Below are 10,674 nucleotides of genomic sequence, written 5' to 3' on the forward strand. Positions count from 1 at the left end.
TGGATTTTCGGCTTTTGAGATTTCGGGGCGGTAATGGCGGCCGGTCGGTCCTGATACCGCCTGGAAAAAGTTTGCACCCTCATCTGCAAAATTCGGCAAAAAATGAGGTTCCATGATCGGGGACGCAAAACCAGGTGTTACACAACGGACCTTTTTGCGCCCCAGCTGAAAATCGTGGCGTTAAAAAAGTTTTGTTGATTTAAGGAACTTCATTGTTGTTCAGTGCCCTGCAACATAACGTCGTCTATTTATGGGTTTCTTTTGGTGGGACGAGTTTTTGTTGCTTTGCTGCAGTAAAATTTACGATTCATGCTTTGCCATTGGTGTCTTGTGCATCATTCCAATGTTCACCGGAGATGTGCCTTTATGGGGGCACATAGCGTGTCCAGTATTGGCTCCATCCCTCGTTTCCTCCATTTAGGAGCCGGTCCATTACGAGCTGGCGATGTCCGACAGCATCTCCACGCTGCCTCCCCCGTGGATGGGGTGGCTATCCAATCGGGGCCTCGCCAGGCTCCTCTTGGTCATCTTCCTCCTCCTGAGGTGGTCGTACAATCCCCACGGGCAATGCCTGGCCCCTGATGATGTCCAAGCTGTGCAACATGCAGCAGACCACAATGAATTCAGATACCCGTTGAGGGCAGTATTGAAGGTTGCTTCCAGAGCAGTGCAGGCATCGATCTGCCTGCAGCAGATGGCGCATCTCTGTCAGCGCTTCCTTTCGGAAGCACAGCCTTCTCACACACTGCTCCTCAGAGAGCTGGCGGTCTGAGCGTTGGTGCCTGTAAAACGTGGGAGGGGGCGGGGTAAGCCCTCCTCCCCGAATGTCTTTGGCCTCTCCTCATCCGTGGGCTGACATGGCTAGCAGCCCTTCTTCTCGTTTGATGCTGCGTGGCAATAGCATGGAGCATGATACACTGGCGAATTAGTGATGTCCCCTTTAAATTCTCTCACTGTCATTGAAAGGACACTGTAATGGCAGATAAAAGTGTTGTTTGCAATTCGGAGCTTCACGCAGCGTGTTGTGTGCAACCGTGGCAGTAAATGTGACTTGCGATGTAGGATTCTCTTCCCTCCATTTAAATACGCCGCCAATACCTCCTGCTGCACCCTGGGAAGGCCTGGGTTTTCAGACATTCCCTGGGGCAGGCAGTTAATGAGGCGCTTGGGCCGAATTTTGCATCTAGGGCGCTAGCGGAGCATTGCAGGACGATTAATGTCATGATTTCAGTGAAACTAAAGGGTGGGGTGGTAAGTTTTGCGCCACTGCAAACCATGAGCCAAATTTGCCGGCTGAGCAGTAAAAGCTGGACGCCCCGTAACACCGGCGCTAACTGAGGCGCAAGCGAGCCAAAAATCCAGCCCTAATGTTCATGTCTTCTTGTATTTTGTCGCAGTCCTCCTCAGTATTAAATATACCCCCAATTTGGTGTCAGCCTCAAATTTTGAAGTTGCACTTCCAACTCCCGAGTCCAAATCATAGTATGTCAATGGTGAACAACAATGGTCCCAGCACCGTTCCTTGTGGAACGCCACTACACACCATGTGCCAGTCTGAGTAACAGTTTAACAATGTCAATATCAAATCTTCCAATGTTAGGTGTAGCAGAGCGTGAAACACCCTCCTACTCTGCCTCAACAGAGAGGATCAGGAAAACGCTGGTGTTGGAAATTAATTGCAGCAAGAGTTTAAACCACAGGCTGTGTTAGCCATACCGCTCTGCAGCATCTGACATTTCCCTTTCTCACACCAGCTATCCTGTGGACTCTCGTATTGAGGTTGTCAAAGAAGTGCAAATTTGTGTTGCATTTTGAACGCTCCTTCACGGTGGACTTGGGTCCAGTCATAAATGCATTGAGATCACCCCAAGCCCACTTCACTTCGGCCCCTTACATCCAGCAGAGAGGGGAGTCCCATTACCTGTTGTCCGCATTCAAAGCATAGGTCCCAGCAAAGAAAGGACAATGCACAAACTTACTCTACCAGCCTGCCTTTTAATGTACAAAATACTGCAACTGTTTAGCGAAAAGAAAGAAAGAATTGCATTTATAAAGCGCCTTCCACAACCTCAGGACGTCCCAAAGCGCTTTACCGGCAAAGAAGGGGCTAAAAATTGGTTTGAGGCAGTGATACTGACTTGGCGCTAACTTTAGTACCGGCCGATGTTTACCGCCTCCAGCTGGGATATTCCTTTTTAGCGCCCCGGGAGGGGAGGGGAGTGCTAAGGGAAGCGTTGCACAATCCTCTTAGAGCGCTAAAGGCCCATCGCGGGGCGAGAGTGCAGAGAGCGCTTCTCAAGTTGAGGCGCTGGGATACCGGCGTCCCAGCGCCTCAAGGAGGCGAGGTCGACCATCTGAAACCTGCACAATAATGTAAGGGAGGCTCCCAACAGCCTTCCACAGGTCAGTAAATTGTTAAAAATGTGGCTCTCAACACTGAGCTCTTCATTCCCTGTGATATGGCCCTGGGATCCTCTGTGCACTGTCAGCTTCCCACTTGCGGGAGCAGCGGTGGGTGCCAAGGCAGGCCAAAGCAGTCAAGTTCATAAACGCATCTCAAAGGGGGCATTGCACACTCTTGACGTCACCAAGTGGGCGGCGCGCCAGAATGCACAGCACGAAATGACAGCGCCACTGCAAACATAGAAACATAGAACATAGAAACATAGAAAATAGGTGCAGCAGTAGGCCATTCAACCATTCAATAAGATTATGGCTGATCATTCACCTCAGCACCCCTTTCCTGCTTTCTCTCCATACCCCTTGATCTCTTTAGCCATAAGGGCCATATCTAACTCCCTCTTGAATATATCCAATGAACTGGCATCAACAACTCTCTGCGGCAGAGAATTACACAGGCTAACAACTCTCTGAGTGAAGAAGTTTCTCCTCATCTCAGTCCTAAATGGCTTACCCCTTATCCTAATACTGTGTCCCCTGGTTCTGGACTTCCCCAACATCACGAACATTCTTCCCGCATCTAACCTGTCCAGTCCCGTCAGAATCTTATACGTTTCTATGAGATCCCCTCTCATCCTTCTAAACTCCAGTGAATAAAGGCCCAGTTGATCCAGTCTCTCCTCATATATCAGTCCAGCCATCCCTGGAATCAGTCTGGTGAACCTGTGCTGCACTCCATCAATAGCAAGAATGAACTTCCTCAGATTGGGAGACCAAAACTGAACACAATATTGCAGGTGAGGCCTCACCAAGGGCCTGTACAACTGCAGTAAGACCTCCCTGCTCCTATACTCAAATCCCCTAGCGATGAAGGCCAACATACCATTTGCCTTCTTCACTGCATGCCAACTTTCAATGACTGATGAACCATGACATCCAGGTATCGTTGCACCTCCCCTTGTCCTAATCTGCCGCCATTCAGATAATATTCTGCCTTCGTGTTTTTGCCTCCAAAATGGATAACTTCACATTTATCCACATTATACTGCATCTGCCATGCATTTGCCCACTCACCTAACCTGTCCAAGTCACCCTGCAGCCTCTTACCGTCCTCCTCACAGCTCACACCGCCACCCAGTTTAGTGTCATCTGCAAACTTGGAGATATTACACTCAATTCCTTCATCTAAACCGTTAATGTGTATTGAAAAGAGCTGGGGTCCTAGCACTGAGTCCTGCGGCACTCCACTAGTCACTGCCTGCCATTCTGAAAAGAACCCGTTTATCCCGACTCTCTGCTTCCTGTCTGCCAACCAGATCTCTATCCACGTCAGTACATTACCCCCAGTACCATGCGCTTTGATTTTTCACACCAATCTCTTGTGCGGAACCTTGTCAAAAGCCTTTTGAAAGTCCAAATACACCACATCCACTGGTTCTCCTTTGTCCACTCTGCTAGTTACATCCTCAAAAAATTCCAGAAGATTCGTCAAGCAAGATTTCCCTTTCATAAATCCATGCTGACTTGGACCGATCCTGTCACTGCTTTCCAAATGCGCTGCTATTTCATCCTTAATGATTGATTCCAACATTTTCCCTACTACTGATGTCAGGTTAACCCGTCTATAATTACCCGTTTTCTCTCTCCCTCCTTTTTTAAAAAGTGGTGTTACATTAGCTACCCTCCAGTCCATAGGAACTGAGCCAGAGTCGATAGACTGTTGGAAAATGATCACCAAAGCATCCACTATTTCTCGGGCCACTTCCTTAAGTACTCTGGGATGCAGACTATCAGGCCACAGGGATTTATTGGCCTTCAATCCCATCCATTTTCCTAACACTATTTCCTGCCTAATAAGGATATCCTTCAGTTCCTCCTTCTCACGAGACCCACTGTCCCCTCGTACATCCGGAAGGTTATTTGTGTCTTCCTTCGTGAAGACAGAACCAAAGTATTTTTGGTCAATTGTACTGCCATTTCTTTGCTCCCTATTATAAATTCACCTGAATCTGACTGCAAGAGACCTACGTTTGTCTTCACTAATCTTTTTCTCTTCACATATTTATAGATGCTTTTGCAGTCAGTTTTTATGTTCCCTGCAAGCTTCCTCTCGTATTCTATTTTCCCCCTCTTAATTAAACCCGTTGGCCTCCTCTGTTGAATTCTAAATTTCTCCCAGTCCTCAGGTTTGCTGCTTTTTCTGGCCAATTTATATGCCTCTTCCTTGGATTTAACATTATCCTTAATTGTCCTTGTTAGCCATGGTTGAGCCACCTTCCCCGTTTTATTTTTATTCCAGACAGCGATGTACAAGTGCTGAAGTTCATCCATGTGATCTTTAAATGTTTGCCATTGCCTATCCACCGTCAACCCTTTAAGTATTCTTTGCCAGTCTATTCTAACCAATTCACGCCTCATACCGTCGAAGTTACCTTTCCCTAAGTTCAGGACCCTAGTTTCCGAATTAACTGTGTCACTCTCCATCTTAATAAAGAATTCTACCATATTATGGTCACTCTTCCCCAAGGAGCCTCGCACAACAAGATTGCTAATTAGTCCTTTCTCATTATACATCACCCAGACTAGGATGGCCAGCTCTCTAGTTGGTTCCTCGACATATTGGTCGAGAAAACCATCCCTAATGCACTCCAGGAAATCCTCCTCCACCGTATTGCTACCATTTTGGTGAGCCCAATCAATATGTAGATTAAAGTCGCCCATGATAACTGCTGTACCTTTATTGCACACATCCCTTATTTCTTGTTTGATGCTGTCCCCAACCTCACTACTACTGTTTGGTGGTCTGTACACAACTCCCACTCGCGTTTTCTGCCCTTTGGTATTCCGCAGCTCCACCCATACCGATTCCACATCATCCAGGCTAATGTCCCTCCTTACTATTGCATTAATTTCCTCTTTAACCGGCAACGCCACCCCGCCTCCTTTTCCTCTCTGTCTATCCTTCCTAAATGTTGAATACCCCTGGATGTTGAGTTCCCAGCCTTGGTCACCCTGGAGCCATGTCTCCGTGATGCCAATTACATCATATCCGTGAAGTTCGCCGCAGGCTGTCACAGCGCAGCGCTCGGGCGGGAGGTGTTTAGAGGACCGTTAACCCCACAATGGGTGCGAACGTGTGCCACTCAGCCAGCAAATTATTAGCCCAATGACTTTTAAAGTGTGGTCACTGTTGTAATGTAGGAAAATGCAGTAGCCAACTTTTGTTTGTGTACTGACAACAAAGCTCACCAGCCTGAAACTGAATCGCCAGTTATAATCGTGGCCCAGCTTCATTCTTTCTAGTGAACGGTTGATAATGATAAGTAAACTCTTCCTCTGTCTGTGCTACACCATTCCTTCTGCATATCTGTAATTATTCTTCCTTTGCCACGTCTCCGAGTCAGAAGGTTGTGAGTTCAAATCCCATTCCACGGACTTGAGCACATAAATCTATGCTGTTACTCCCTGATCAGCGCTGAGGGAATCTTGCACTGTCGGAGGTGCTGTCTTTCGGATGAGACATTAAACCGAGGCTCCGTCTGCCCTCTCAGGTGGATGACAAAGATCCCAATGCACTATTCTAAAGAAGAGCAGGGGAGATAGCCCCAGTGCCCTGCCTAATATTTATCCCTCAATCAACATAAAATAGATTATCTGGTCATTGTCATAATGCGGGAGCTTGCTGTGCACAAGCTAGCTGCCATGTTTCTCTCATTACAACAGTGACTGCACTCCAAAAAGAACTTAATTGGCTGTAAAGTGCTTTCAAATGTCTGGTGGTCGTGAAAGGTGCTATATAAATGCAAGTCTTTCTTCTTTCTCTCTTTCTTTGCCAATGAACATTACCATCCAAGTCTCCTGCAGTTAATATTTTTCCTATTTCGAGCCTTGCTCATTCATTACCAGCATCTGTTGTCAGTGCTGATTTTCAGTCTGTCAGCATCTAAAGAGAAAGATTAGTTCATGTTGTGGAGGGATTCTTGATCAAATTTGATTCTAATGAAGGGTCTCAACTGAAAAGCTAACCTTTTCCCTTTCAGGTTCTGATCATCAGAAACTGGCTGTGCACTTCCAGTATTTCCTGTTCTAATATCTTTGCTTCATGGATTCTTTGTTTAAGAATTCATAAATACGCATTGCTATGAAGAACTAGTTGGTTTATTACTGTAGGGGGTGGTGGGTCTGTTAGCTTGCCTTCCTGACCAGAGTGGTTTCGAGTCGCTCCCACCCCCTGATTCTCGACCTTGGATTTATTAATCAGGGTATGATAAAGTGCAGCAAACAACTGTTTTGTACAAAGAAGGTTTGGGTTTTATTTAAGAAAGCAAATAGCACAAATGCACTCCACTAAAACTGTAAAATCTTACAAAAAGGTTCTAACCAACGGGGAATACTTTATTTCAGGTAATAAACACAACAGAAATACCTCCCACCTCCCACTTACTCTCTAACTAGGTCAAACTCTAGGGATTTATGCTCACCAGATCCTTCCTTTGACAGTTAGGGCTGTTTCGCGGTTTCGGGGTTCTTTGGGTATAATTGGTTTGCTTTGCTGTACTCTGGACATGGTAAAAGACCTCTGCTGCGTATTGAAGCCAGTTGGGGTGAGTCCGCTGATGCGGTTAGACGCGTTTTGGATTTATCTCTGATGAGTACCCAATTTTCCTTGTGATCAACAGGGTTGCAAGTTCTTTAGGTAATTTTTACCCGCTGGATAGTCTAGGCACAAATTGTAGAGTGGAAAACTTGTGTGGACCCCGGTTTTCTTGGTGGTTGATTTTCCTGGTTGGTTTCGTCGGTCGCGGTGGTCCGGTTGATGGCTGTTACCAAGTCAGTTGGTATTAATGTTCCACTGATTGGTTTTTGAAGTTCTTTTCTCCGATGTCACGATGTTTCTTCCTGTGTTTTCTCGACGTGTGCTATCGATCTTGATCCTGTTGTTCCGAAGTGATGGTCAGAATAGTTCTGAAGTGATGGTCAGAAAGTTCTCCTTTCTTGGTACGATTGGCCCTCAGTTATACTCTGAGAGGCGACTTAATCTTCGCGCCAAATCTAACGTTTCTTTCTTTTAAGTTTTTCTGCCCATTGATTTTAAATGTTCTTTTTTGTTTATGTTTTGGCAGACTAGCTAACTGAAACTTGATTAAATGTTTTAATCTGGCGTTGATAGACTTTGGGATTGCAATACTCCTTGTTTATGAGCTGATAGGCTCTTGCCCATTGTAATAGCACTGCTTTGGCTTCGGGAAGTCTGGGCTGAGCCAGATATTTCTATGCCTGTCGAAAAGGTGTTGGAATATGTCTGTGATATTTGGGTCCTGTGGGTGGGGTGGATAATGGTTCTTCTGTGGTCGATTGTTTAAATGCTAATGTTTTCTGGGAGCCTGACTATGGTTAAAAAGCTCCCCCAGACAAACTAATTAGCTGCAACATCCAAATTCTAAAGGTCAAGGTTGATCCCACCCCTCTATCTCTGCAGCTTTTTCCCACAGGCCCAAACATGCCTTTTAAAATCCCAAACTTGATTAAGACTCGTAGATTTCTTCCATATGCATTTTAGGATCCAAAACTTTCTGTTTAATTGGCCCAAATCGAATTTCCTTTTCAGTGAGTGCAAACACTGCGGGAGGCGGGGTTTCCATGAATTTTGGAATCTTACATTATCAAAGGTTTAACAATCACACTACACATTACCAATTCATCCACCAGGCGTATAACCTTTTCGTGGATCTCCTGAACCCAACTGGCTGGGGTTTTATTGAATCTTGTGAACATTATGTGACTGGCTAATGCACTCCCAACTCAACAGCTCTACAACTATTTTTCGAGACAACATTAATCTAATGCCCCCTGGTTAAAGGGGGGCACACTCCAGACACTTTCAAACAAGTGTCCCCATGTTTCTTTTTGAGGGCACTAAAAACACAAATTATACAAGTGGCCCCTGGCTTAAAGCAGGGGGCAGGCGGGGGGAGGGCACTAATATCGACAAACATAGACAAATTAAGCTTTAAACATTAATGATCAAATTAAAACTTGTTTGCCGGGGGTGATGATGCACTCCAGTCCCTCCGGTGCCCACCTCTCGCGGAAGGCCATGAGTGTGCCGGTGGACACCTTGTGCTCCATCTCCAGGGACACCCTGGCTCAGATGTAACTGCGGAAGAGAGGCAGGCAGTCGGTCTGAATGACCTCCTCGACCACCCGCTGCCTGGACCGGCTGATGGCCTCCTTGGCCGTGCCCAGGAGCAGTCCTACGAGGAGGCCTCCCGACCTACCCGCTCTCCTCTGCACAAAGTGCCCAAAGATCAGGAGTGTGAGACTGAAGTACAACCACAATTTGAGGAGCAGCCCCTTTAAATATTAGAAGAGGGGCTGCAACCTCGCACACTCAATAAAAATGTGGAACACGGACTCCTCTCGACCCCAAAAATTACAAGCGGCCTGGGAGCCCGTGAACCGACTTAAAAACTTACTGCACGGGACTGCTTCGTGCAACACCCTCCAGGCCAAGTCCCCAATAAATAAGGGGAGGACTCCCGCGTAGTAAGCACTCCACTTGGGACCCCCAACTCCTCCAGACGGCAAGATGGTGCGCCATGGCGTGTCCGGACGGCAGACAAGGATGGCAACGTGGAGATTGTGCAAGAGCAGCCCGTAAAGGAATCCCCTCCATGCAGAACTGAAAGGTACGGAGAGGATTTCCAGGAGGAGGCTCAAGTTGTGAGGCGACGATTCCCGAGGGATGTTTCGGGGCTTGGAGCCGATGAGGACCTTTCCCCTTTGAAATGTATTGCTATTTACAGGTAAATTCAGTCATTCTAATTACATTACAGCATAGAGGGGGTCCAACGCCCCTCCATTACTCCAGTTTCACAAAAAATACACAGTAAAACGCACATAATACAAACTGTTTACAACACTTGACCCCTGCGCTTTTACAGCAGGTGGAATCTGAACCGGACATCACCATGTGATTGCGGTTTTACTGCAGTGTTCTATCATATTTTGTGTTTCCCTCCCTGATACAATCCTTAAGTTCAGCTAGGGCTCGTCCAGCACCCTCTGGTGCTGGGACCGATGACCTCTGCCCCTCACCCCGCACGTAGGACACCATAAATAAAGAATAACCACAAGCTGGCAGATAACTAAAACGTGGGAAGCTATTCTGATCCAGGGAGGGACCTCTATATTCCTGACAATAACCCACCAGGGTGGAAGAGTAATATCTGAAATTTCGCCCCCTATCTCAACTGTTTTTTGTGTTAGAGTATAGAAATGTCTCTCTGTGATACTTCTACAGCTTTCAGTAGGGCAGTAAGATGTTCGGATAGAGGGGGGATTTCATATCCAAAATGTGCAACGTAATCTTGTAAATTTGTGAAATTGTTATTTACAGTGAGGAGAACAGTGGAGGGTTCAGGAATGGGCCCAATCCGTTCCTGGGCCACTTGAACTTCCGCCTCGGGTTTAAAACAAAAACTGCTTTATGTTGTCCATGTTGGTAGTGGGGTGCACTTGTGGTGACACAATAGGAGAGGCACGGGAGTTCGGAGGAGAGGCACGGGAGTTCGGAGAGGCCTATCGGTGCAGCTGCAGCAGGCTGAGAAGGCAAAAAAGTAGAAAGAAATCGAAGTCAAGGGGGTAAGTGATTGGTAAGTAGTTTTTCTTTTTCTTTTCCTAATCAGTAAGTAACCTTTTCGCATTGTTGTTGCCAACAATGCAGTAAAACCGCAATCACATGGTGATGTCCGGTTCAGATTCCACCTGCTTAAGAGCCTGGATAGCTCAGTCGGTAGAATATCAGACTTTTAATCTGAGGGTCCAAGGTTCAAGTCCCTGTGCGGGTGTTCTGTTTAGTGTAACAAAATTTGCAGATGACACAAAGATTAGTGGGAAAGTGTGTTGTGCAGAGGACTGCAAAGAGATTTAGATAAGTTAAGTGAATGGGCTAAGTTTTGACAGATGGAATACAATGTCGGAAAGTGTGAGGTCATCCACCTTGGGAAAAAAAACAGTAAAAGGGAATATTATTTGAATGGGGAGAAATTACAACATGCTGCAGTGCAGAGGGACCTGGGGGTCCTTGTGCATGAAACCCAAAAAGTTAGTTTGCAGGTGCAGCAGGTAATCAGGAAGGCGAATGGAATGTTGGCCTTCATTGCGAGAGGGATGGAGTACAAAAGCAGGGAGGTCCTGCTGCAACTGTACAGGGTATTGGTGAGGCCGCACCTGGAGTACTGCGTGCAGTTTTGGTCACCTTACTTAAGGAAG

The 10,674-nt window shown here is 46.5% G+C and overlaps 1 non-coding gene across 1 annotated transcript; it reads left to right on the forward strand.

Moving 5' to 3' along the window:
• Positions 1–10,177: 10,177 nt before the first annotated feature.
• Positions 10,178–10,250, forward strand: trnak-uuu (transfer RNA lysine (anticodon UUU)). The gene has a single exon. It is a non-coding gene; the product is annotated as a tRNA-Lys (tRNA).
• Positions 10,251–10,674: the final 424 nt, after the last annotated feature.

Source organism: Pristiophorus japonicus, chromosome 13 (genome assembly GCF_044704955.1).
Source record: "Pristiophorus japonicus isolate sPriJap1 chromosome 13, sPriJap1.hap1, whole genome shotgun sequence".
In the NCBI taxonomy this organism is placed as follows: domain Eukaryota; kingdom Metazoa; phylum Chordata; class Chondrichthyes; family Pristiophoridae; genus Pristiophorus; species Pristiophorus japonicus.